The sequence below is a fragment of the Eriocheir sinensis genome, chromosome 33 (assembly GCF_024679095.1).
Source record: "Eriocheir sinensis breed Jianghai 21 chromosome 33, ASM2467909v1, whole genome shotgun sequence".
NCBI lineage: Eukaryota > Metazoa > Arthropoda > Malacostraca > Decapoda > Varunidae > Eriocheir > Eriocheir sinensis.
Window position 1 is genome coordinate 6,229,415 of NC_066541.1, and position 11,451 is coordinate 6,240,865.

At 45.8% G+C, this 11,451-nt stretch overlaps 1 long non-coding RNA gene across 1 annotated transcript in view; it reads left to right on the forward strand.

Moving 5' to 3' along the window:
- LOC127006631 (uncharacterized) overlaps window positions 1-11,057 on the forward strand; it is a 49,830-nt gene extending 38,773 nt beyond the window's left edge. Inside the window, exon 3 of the long non-coding RNA XR_007759680.1 lies at window positions 10,973-11,057. This is a non-coding gene — a long non-coding RNA (uncharacterized LOC127006631). The remainder of the gene's footprint in view (window positions 1-10,972) is intronic.
- The last annotated feature ends 394 nt before the right edge of the window (window positions 11,058-11,451 follow it).

The following is an 11,451-nucleotide window of genomic DNA, read 5'->3' on the forward strand; positions in this document are numbered from 1 at the left end:
GTTCGGCTTAACACGTCACCTCGGTTTCGGACACGCCGTTTTGGGCAGCTTGGAGTTGACATTGCATGGTCCCGAGTCTAGAGCTGAATGGCATACCTTTAAGGGCGCAAATCACTGCGTTGTTAAGGCTTTTATAGTCCTTTACACCAAACTAACCAGGAAGCCCCCCACCCTGTTACCTTGGGGGAAGGGGGAGGGGGGGGCCTCTAGGCTAAACCAGCGCAAGATAACTATAGGGAAAAAAAGCTCCGAAGTGTGCGAAGCCGTCGACATAACCACTATTTACAGGAGGGTGCAGAAGGATATATGCAGACCACAGGAGGCCAGTCGGCGTACACACGGCACCTCCCGGGAATGGATGATTCGCCAAACTCCCTTCCCAGCCATAAATGTGTCTAACCTCTACGGAAATCGTTCAGTGGTGTCTGCCCATTTTGTTCCATTCACCTGTCACCTGTTCGTGATAAAATCCTTTGCCGTTTCTTTCCTCAACCTAAATTCATCTAACTTGTATCCGTTGTTGTTTGTACTTTTATCTGTGGTTTTTTTTTATATACGTTTCATCAGGAACTCCCTTGCCAATCCCTTTAACCTATTCAGAAACCTCATTTGCATCTCCTCGAAGTCAAGTTATTTGAAAAGAGTGTAAGTTAAGGTTTTTAATTGTTCTCCGGCTGTAAAATCAAAGTCCTTGGAGCATTTTAATCATTCATTTGTGAACTGGTTCGAGGGAATCTCTATGCATTCTGTAACAGAGGCACAAAGAGGATAAAAAGGTAAAGTAGAAAGTACACCCTACAGCTGCGCGTGGCGGCGGTGCTCATCTCCGTCCCATTGGTCCTTTGAACCTGTGGTGCGTAAGAATTCATTATCCCACACAGGGCCAGTGTAACATCCGGGTTTCCACATCTTGCCTTCCCCAGCCTTCCCCAGATATCTATTCATCGACCATCCCGAAAAGAATGACGAACAGCTAGGCTAGCTAGTCATCATCATCATCATAATTTTCACCATCATCATCATCATCATTATCATCACCCCAAAAATATCACCATCATCACTAACATATCAAGGAATGCATCTCTCAAACACACCACCATCATCATCATCATCATCATTACCAGCAGCAGCAGCAAACACACTAAAAAAAAACACATCAACACAGCATCTCTGAAGCACACACATACCAACACACACACACACACACACACACACACACACACACACACACACACACACACTTATACACCCCATCCCCTCCCCTTCCACTTCCACAACCACCGCCACACACCACACATACCTCACGCCACATACCACATGCCGTCCCTGGCCTCAGATGGCACGAATGGTAATCAGCCGTGTACCCTCCAACAGTCCCCGGGTCAGGACGGTACGAAAGTCGCTCATTAGCATCTCTCATTAATACGTGCGCGCCAGGATTTAAGAGGACGGGGCAGAGTGGGTATTGACAGGTGGGCAGGTGGGTAATTATGTGGACAGGTAAGGTGGGTGAAAGGTTGGTGTTGTGGGGTGTGTGGATAGGTGTGTGTGTGTGTGTGTGTGTGTGTGTGTGTGTGTGTGTGTGTGTGTGTGTGTGTGTGTGTAGGGAAGTGGAAAAAAGAAAAAAAATGAGTAAAACGTGTGTGTATCATTGAGATGTTATGAGAAAAAATATGTAGAGGTTCGCTGAGTGTGTTGATTTTACCTCTTCTTTACCCCCCCCCTCCTCCTTTCCCTCCTCCTCCTCCTCCTCCTCCTCCTCCTCCTTCTCCTCAAGTTACTCTTCTCCATCACCTTTTATGCTTTTCCAATTTTAACACCTGTATCTCTACCACCGTTAATACCGCTGCCCTCTCCTCCTCCTCCTCCTCCTCCTCCTCCTCCTCCTGCTCCTCCTGTGCCAATCTTGTAAATCTCCACTTAACACCTGTACACAAAACCAGCACGCACCTGCCCCTAATTGCACCTTGCAGAATAAGCAATGTAGCTCACCTGTGCGGGAACCTGGGACACCTGACTCTCATTAATCAAAGGAGGAGGAGGAGGAGGAGGAGGAGGAGGAGGAGGAGGAGGAAGGAGGGAAGATAGGTAGCATAAGTAATAAGTAGAATCATAGTTATCAAAGTGTTTCGTTGTGTACCTCCTCCTCCTCCTCCTCCTCCTCCTCCTCCTTCCCCCCTTCCTCCGGGTCTCCGCTTACTATTCTCCCACCAATAAATTCTGCAGGAAATTATAGCGGGCGCGGGAGTGTATTTGCATGATTTGTACGTCGGTTTGTGTGAGTGAGTCATTTGGTGGGGTACTCCTGGCGCCCTTGAAGGATTCGTCGCGCCGCCTCCATCTCGGCCCCGCAGGGAAGGGACGAGGGAAAGTGTTGCTGGTGCGTGACTGGGGGCGGTAGTGAGAGTGGAAGCTTAAAGGAGTGAGTGGGAATGAAAGAATATGTAAGTGTGTGTGTGTGTAGGGGTTGTGTGAAAGAAAGTAGGTAAGATAGTGTAAGGAAATAGGTAAGAAAGTGAGCGAGTGATCGAGCGAGTGAGTGAAACAGTGACTGAGTGTGACAAGTTTCCAGAAGAACAATCAAGTCAGAGGGACAGTCGTGGAAGCGTTCAAGTCGTAGGAAAAGATAAATACAGACAAAGGAAGGCTGTTCCAGATCTTACCAGTGAAGCAGGTGAAAGCATCAATATACTGGATAATTCTGCATCATGAGGTTGGACAGGATAGAGATGAGTTAGCGTAAAAGGGGAGGCGGTGGTCGAGTGGTCATCCTGCGAGCATGGTGAGCCTGAGGACCTAGATTGACTCCCACCGAAGCACGCTGACAATTTTCAGTCATCTCCGATTGGCGAAAGATTACCCACATGCTGCCCAGATCTTCAGTCAACCCTAACTTAGCGACTTCGTTCAAGTGGAGTACCAGGGGCAGCATGGGCCAAGCAAGAGGCATACATGACGGCAGCCACTGTATAAAAACAAAATTCTCCTGCGCCTCTAGCCTGCTGAGGTCGTCCAAGAGAACCCTCACGAGAGCCTATCTGCACTTCAGGCAGCACCTACGAGTAAAAAAAAAGAAATCGTGTTCAGCGAGGCCGCGGGCTGGGTGGAGGCATGCAGTTAGAGTTCCCAGAAGAGCTAGCGTGAAAATAACTATACAAGATAAAAAGTAAAGCATCATTGCGGCAAAATGTAAGGGTTAGAACAGAACTAGTAAAAAGAGGAAAGTTGATGAAGGGAAGAGCCTTTGACTGTCTAAAAGAGCTTTGCCTGTATACGCCCCATACCCCCCCCCCCCCCCCCCACACACACACACACACGTAGGATGTCATACAGGGATGGACGAAGCCTCTGTATATCCAGCTTATGGGAAAGAAAAATAGATGATGGAAACGATATGGAACGATAAACTTCGAGGAATCTAATTTAGCAATAAATGATGATGATTTTGAACATCATTATGATCACGATGACGGTGTTGTGGGTGAAAACGAAAAGAGGAAATTAATGGAAAACAAAACAAAAATAATAAGATGATAAATTTAAGATAATGTTGTTCATGCATTATTTTTCTCTTATCCTTCCTCTCGTCCTTTTTCTCGTCGTCATATTCTTCGTCTTTTTCCTCCTCCTCCTCCTCCTCCTCCTCCTCCTCCTCCTCCTCCTCCGTCTCCTCCTCCTCCGTCTCCTCCTCCTCATCTTCCTCCTCCTCCTCCTCCTCCTCCTCCTCCTGCTCCTCCTCCTCTTCCTCTTTCTCCTTTTCCTCCTTCGCTAATTCTCTTCCTCCGCTTTCTCTTCTTTTTCTCTTCCTCCCCCTCTTCCTCCTTGTCCTCGTTCTGATATTTCTCCTCTCCCCCCTCCTCCTCCCCCTCCTCTTATCCATTAACTGTTCTTTTGAAGTAGAGAGAGAGAGAGAGAGAGAGAGAGAGAGAGAGAGAGAGAGAGAGAGAGAGACTCACCTTGGCACCGTCCTCGGTCGCTCCTTCATCTTTCACCATCAAAATGAAGCAATTGAATGAAATCTCTCTCTCTCTCTCTCTCTCTCTCTCTATAAATAGCACACGAAAGATTTAATGGTGCCATCTTTTTGTTTACAGAAATCCACTCCCGCTCTCCCTTCTTTTCTCCCTCCCCCTCCCTCCCACTCCCTCCCTCCCTCTCCGTCCCACTCCCTCTCCCTCTCCCTCTCTCTCCCTCCCTCTCCCTCCCTCCCTCTCCCTCCCTCTCCCTCTTTCTCCCTCCCCCTTCCTCCCTCAATCCTCTCCCTCCCTTACTCCCTCTCCATCCCTCCATCTATCCCTCCTCCCTCCCTCTCTCCCTTCTCTTCCTCCTCTCCCTCTTACTTCCTCCCCCTCTCCCTCTCTTCCTCCCCCCTCCGTCTTCCTCCTCTCCCTCCCTTACTCACTCTCCATCCCTCCATCCCTCCTTCTCTCAGCCATTATCCCCTCCCCCCTGCCCTCCCTCCCTCCCTCCCGTCTCTGTGTTTTGATTCAAGTGTTCGATTCATTGTTTCGAAATGTTAAGCTTCGAATGTTTCTTATTTACATCCTCGTTGATATTATTGGTATTATTATTATTATTTACTACTACTACTACTACTACTACTACTACTACTACTACTACCACCACTACTACTACTAGCACCATCACCATTATGCCCAGAAAAGGAAGAGAGAAAAGCGTTACGGAATGCTGATGTCAACAACGACTAAGAGAAGAAGGAAGAGAAGACTAAGAGAATCTGTACTAAGAGTTCAGCATTGACTATAATATAAAGCCTTGAAAGGATGAGAGAAAGTTAGGAAATGATGGCACAAGACGGAGAGGAAGAACAAAACAAACTTGCAATGGAAGGAGGGAGGGGGAAAGAAATGGCAGTAAGAATCAGAATAAAAGCAAAACTAGGAACGGTAATAGAAGAGGACGAAAAAGAAGAAGAAGAAGAAGAAGAAGAAGAAGAAGAATGAAGTCGAGGAAAGGACAAGAATAAAAAAAGTGAAATGATAGTCAGAAGAATTGGAATAAGAACAAAACTATGAATGACAAAAGTAGAAGAAGAAGAAGAAGAAAAAGAAGAAGATGAAGAAGTAGTAGTAGTAGTAGAAGAAGAAGAAGAAGAAGAAGAAGAAGAAGAAGAAGAAGTAGTAGTAGAGGTAAAAGAAGGAGAAGAAGTAAGTACAAGGAAAGGATATGAATAAGAAAGTTGTGAAATGATAGTAAGAAAAATAAGAACAAGAACAAAACTATGAATGACAAAAGGAGAGAAGTCAGTGACGAAAAAGAACGAAAAGAAAAAAATGAAAGAAAAAGAACGAATGAATGAATGAATAAAGTAAAAGTAAAGCTCGTAAAGAGAAGACGAATGATCAGGAATAAAGTTAATTTACATGTGACACAAAGGGAGTAAGAGTAAAAATAAGCCAGTCGAAATTAGAAGAGTAAGAAAAGCTGAATAAAATGATACACTATTGCTGCAACATTTTCACAGCTCACATTGTTTTGTCCCGTTTTCTGTAACAGTTCAACACCTCAATTCGCCTACTGGTAAAGCCTCCTGTAGATGTTGTTGGGATCTCCCTGGACTATTTTGTGATGCTCTACACGACTTCTCTCCTTGAACGGGAAATTCACCGATGAAAACCCTGTTAATGTTCTCTGTAGTCGTAATGGGAGCCCGATACCTTGAAGAATATGGACCTCTGCCTCTCCTTATCCTCCTTTCCCTACTTTCTTCCATCACTTCTCTTCCTCCTCCTACTCCTCCCGCTCTGCTTTTCCCTCTAGAGCAGTGGTCCCCAACCTTTTTTGTCCCGTTCCTCCTTTTCCAGTCACTTTTTTCACCTGTGGACCCCTACAGCGAAATACGTTAAACCAGCAAACTCATTAGAAGATTTAAAAAAAAAAGGAATGCCTTCTGATCTTGATCTTGATCTTGATAAAAAAAAATGCCTTGCATTGTCATGCTGATTAAACTGTAGGCCTATTTATATGGAAGCAGCCGTTCCGTTCAGCAATGGACCTCTTGAATTTTTTTCACGAACCGTAGGTTGGGAACCACTGCTCTAGAGCACTGAGTATTGCGTCTTCTCCTTTTCCTCCGTCTTCTCTTATCTCTTTTAGTCTATCACTTAGGTACTCTCTTCCTCCTCCTCCTCCTCCGCCTCCTCCTTCTCCTCCTCCTCCTCCTCCACTTTCTCCTCCATTTCTTCAATCTCCTCCTCCTTTTCGTTCGTCTTCTCTTATCTCTTTCAGTCTATCACTTACGTCCTCTTTTCCTCCTCCTCCTCCACTTTCTCCTCCATTTCTTCAATCTCCTCCTCCTCCTTTTCCTTCGTGTTCTCTTATCTCTTTCAGTCTATCACTTACGTCCTCTTTTCCTCCTCCTCCTCCTCCTCCTCCTCCTCCTCCTCCTCTTCTCGTCGTTTTCCTCGAAGTAACCGCAATCTGACAGTAAAGGAAAAAGAATGAAATGCCGGATGCCTCTCCTTCGCTTCCCTTCCTCATATCGTGTTGTGAATCGCGGCCTCTGGTGGTGAAGGAGGAGGAGGAGGAGGAGGAGGAGGGCACGTGACGAAAGAATTGAAGAACGAGTAGGGAGGAGTAAAAGGTGCAGAAAGAGTATAATTTAATGCGGAGGGAGAAGGAGGAGACGGAGCAGGATGAAAAGAGAGAGAAGTAAAGGAAGGATGAAGGTAAAAAGAGGAAGAATAGACCTGGAAGAGCGAGGAAGAGAAGGAAGAAGAGCGGTGGTGGTGGTGGCGGCGGTGGTGGTGGTGGTGGCGGTGGTGGTGGTGGTAAATGCATTCTCGTGTGATACATAATTGCAGTGCTGTTATAGATGATTTTCTTATGTGTGTGTGTGTGTGTGTGTGTGTGTGTGTGTGTGTGTGTGTGTGTGTGTGTGTGTGTGATCAGCTGATTCTAACCTTTTTGACGTATAGATGAATAAAAACAAAAATCATCCGCAGAAATAATTGTTAAAAATGGTAACTTCTTCTAATTCTCGGGTCAATATATTCAGCAGAAACGAAGGCAGTATTTGTAGGACGTTCCATTCAAGTTATCTCGGGCGCGGTGAAGGCGAGGCAATATAATGAAAAGTTCAGGTTGTGTTTGCTTGCCGTTTACTTTCGTCAGTTGGAAGTTAAGACAATAATTACAGGCCAGAAAGCTGTGTTTAGTGTTTCATCTGTTTGGGACGTTCAGAGAGATGGATAATATATTAAAGCAGCGTAGTGTGTGTGTGTGTGTGTGTGTGTGTGTGTGTGTGTGTGTGTGTGTGTGTGTGTGTTATTCGCCATGGTCTGATCACGTGTTGGGCTCGGCCACCAGCCAGTCCCTCCTCGTTTTGAGCCCCGAGTTCACCTGTTCACGGATCATTGGGCACGGTTGGGATTCCCGTCACACCCACACTTTGGACGTACGCCGGGGGGCGCATTGCCTCGCACACCCCATGCCGCCATCTCTGGGGGTTCCTCCGTGCAATTTTTTTGCAGGCACCCTTTCCGTGGCTCTGTCTTTTTAATCGAGGCGAAAATGCTCTTCTTACCCGCAGAGGTGCCCTTTTTGCACAGAAAGTTTTTTCATAGCTGGTTGGTTTAATATACGATGTCATGATACATAATTTTTATATGAAATAATTACCAGCTAATATGAACCAAAATATTTACTATATAGCTCATTTCTCCCACCTATATATGATATTTCAATTAAGAATTATAACGTGTAAAGATTTTTTTTTACAGGAAAGGAAACAGGAAAGGAAACAGCTCAAAGGCATAAAAAGTGTAGAAAAAAAAGCCCGCTAAACGCTGCTCCTTATTATGAAGTAATGTGCCGGTAAGTCTCGATTTGTTGACAACTCAGGCATGCGTTCAGATGCACTCTACCTATTTTTTTTTTCCATGACTACTTATATTCATTAGTTTCATAAATATAGATTGGGAAAATACTATTAATGTATAGTTTTTTTCTGGTGTATTGTGACCAGGCTAGACGACTACCACAACGCATACACTCATGCTGTAAGTCAATTGAGTAGATTTTTTATTTGAAAAAAGTTGATAATTACATGTTTTCATGTGTTTAGTGCAATTTGTCTTAATCTGCGGTAAATATGTGAAAAAATATGAAGTAGCGTGCAGCCGAACACGTGCCGGTGTTGCTGACCTGTGCGACTGATGTCAACACATCGAGACAAACCAGTGCATTATTTCATAATCTCTTTACTCGTTGAAATTTGTACTTGACACAGCATATTTCGAAGATAGAAACTCGAGTTAGTGATTATATGGTGGTTCACATTACCTGGTAATAATTTCGAATAAAATTTGCATTTTCGCCTTGATAAAAAAATGACCGTAGTAATTCCGTTTGAAACTGGCCAGTGGGGTGTAGGCCTATGCGGGTCAGCCCCGCCCTACATCTCTGCCACACCCTCTCAAGACTTCTTGCTTCCTCTCATATGTCAGCTATTTACTACCTTCAAATGAATTTGATTAAATAATTGGATAATCCAATAAGGTCATATAGTGTTAAGATTGTTTAGTTTTCAGGATAATAACAAAGATTTTGTATAAATTCCACGACACTTAACACCGTTGGAATACAACGGCGGTGGCTGAATGGATAGCGTGACGGCGCCGTGTTCAGGACGACGCGAGTTCAATCCCTGCCCGGTGCCACCAAGCTGGGATTTTTCAGCCGCCGCCGAGTGGCTTAAAGCTACCCACATGCTGTCCAGAAGACCACATATCAACCCGGACTCTAGATGAGCTCCGGGAGGGCAGCATGAGGCAATGCAAGATGGCGCCACTATAAACACTCGCCTGCGCCAGAACGGGCTGGGCCGACCATCAGGCCCCACCGGAAAGAATCCATGGGCCGACCATTAGGATCCACCGGGAAGAAGCCTACCGGCGTTATAGGCCACGACGTAAAAAATAAAATAAATAACTATTGCTTAAATGACACTCATAAGCAGGTCTGGGTGCGAGAGGGATTTAGGGGTCTTAGTGAACTCTGATCTCCGTCCAAGGGCACAATACATTCAAGCTAGAAATCGAGCAAACAGGGTATTTGGTTTCATTTCAAGGAGCGTCAGCAACAGAAGCGCCGAAGTCTTCCTCAAGCTATATTTAGCATTAGTTAGACCTGATCTTGATTATGTGGTTCAGTTCTGGTCACCTTACTATAGAATGGATATCAAAATGTTGGAATCGGTGCAGAGGAGGATGACTAAGATGATTCAGGGGTTAAGAAACTTGCCATACGAGGAAAGACTCAAACAGTTAAACTTGCATTCTCTAGAAAGGCGAAGGGTGCGAGGAGACATGATCGAGGTTTCTAAAAAAATGGATGAAGGGCTTTCATAAAGGAGATATTCGTAAGGTTTTGTTGGTAAGAGAACCGGGTAGGACACGTAGTAATGGGTTTAAACTGGATAAATTCAGATTCAACAGGGACATAGGCAAAAATTGGTTTTCTAACAGAGTGGTAGATGAGTGGAATAGGCTTAGCAGTCATGTGGTGAGTGCCAATACAATTGCCACATTCAAAAACAGATTAGATAAATTCATGGACAGCGATATTAGGTGGGGTTAGATTCACGGGAGCTTATGTTCAAAGTAGCAGCCTTGTACAGGCCTACCGGCCTCTTGCAGACTCCTACGTTCTTATGTTCTTATGCTTTGGCATTGCTTAGTTTCATATATCCTGTCTTCCTCCTCCTCCTCCTCCTCCTCCTCCTCCTCCTCCTCCTCCTCCTCCTCCTCCTCCTCCTCCTCCTCCTCCTACTCCTACTCCTTCTTCTCCGTCTCCTCCTCCTTCTTCTCCTCCTCCTTTTCCTCCTTTATATAATTCTTTCCCTTCGCTTTCTCTTCTTTTTCTCTTCTTCCTCTACTTCCTCCTTGTCCTCGTTCTGATATTTTTTCTCCTCCACCTCCAACTCCTCTTCCTCCTCCTTCTCCTCCTCCTCCTCCTCCTCCTCCTCCTCCTCCTCCTCCTCCTCCTTTCTGCCACTTGCCAAATAATCAGAGGACAATTATCCGTTATCGTCTGGCTCGGGGCCGAAGAATTAGCGGACCGAAGGAACCTGTTATGGCCCGCATGCCGGCACGACCCGCCCGGAGGCCTCGGCGGCATGCCATTACGGCGCCCGACCAGCAGCGGGGGCAGGTGGTCTTACAGGAGCAGCGGCAGGAGGAGCAGGAGGAGAAGGAGAAGGAAAAGGTAGTAGTGGTGGAGTTGAAGCAATAGGAAGAGGAGGACGAGGACGAGGAGGTGGAGCAAGAGGAGGAGGAAGAAGAGGAGAAGGAGGAGGACATGGAAGAGGAGGAGGAGGAGAAGATAGTAGTGGTGGAGTTGAAGCAATAGGAAGAGGAGGAGGACGAGGACGTGGAGCAAGAGGAGGAGGAAGAAGAGGAGAAGAAGGAGGACAAGGAAGAGGAGGAGGAGGAGGAGGAGGAGGAGGAGGAGAAGATAGTAGTGGTGGAGTTGAAGCAATAGGAAGAGGAGGAGGACGAGGACGAGGAGGTGGAGCAAGAGGAGGAGGAAGAAGAGGAGGATGAGGAGGACAAGGAAGAGGAGGAGGAGGAGGAAATAGTTCTGGTTTGGTTCTTGTTTTTTCTTCTTTACAGTTTTCTTTCGGTCTTGTTACTTTTTTTGTTTCTCTCTCTCTCTCTCTCTCTCTCTCTCTCTCTCTCTCTCTCTCTCTCTCTCGACAAAAAAAAAAGATACATTTAAAGAGAAATCTCAGGTCTAAATATTTTATTGCGCGGAAATCATTAGCTTAAGACATTTACCTGATACCGTCTCCCTGATAGATTGATACGGCGATTAATAGATAGATAAGCCGTGAGATAGTGAGTAAATGCCTAGGCTTGAGTTACCCTTCTTATTATACCTCTCCGGTCTTCATTATAACTCTCAGGCTTTAATCTCATCTCCATCACTTCTCTTCCTCTCTCTGCCTCAGGATTCGCAAACGTAAAGGTACTGGGAAGGACTCTAGCCAAGCCCATGTTCTCATCCATTCCGGGTCTTCCTTCACACCCAGACTCGGTAAGGCTTTCATAGAGGTTGTGGGCGTTTCCTTGTGTAGTTTCATGACCTTGGTAGTAGTTTGGGAAGGACTCCAGCCAGGCCCATGTTCTCAAGCATTTCGGAGCTCACCCACCCACATTTGGTAAGGCTTTCTTAGAGGTTGTGGGCGTTTCCTTGTGTAGTTTCATGACCTTGGTAGTAGTTTGGGAAGGACTCCAGCCAGGCCCATGTTCTCAAGCATTTGGGGGCTCACACACCCACATTTGGTTAGGCTTTCGTAGAGGTTGTGAGTGTTTCCTTGTGTAGTTTTATGACCTTGGTAGTAGTTTGGGAAGGACTCCAGCCAGGCCCATGTTCTCAAGCATTTGGGGGCTCACACACCCACATTTGGTAAGGCTTTCGTAGAGGTTG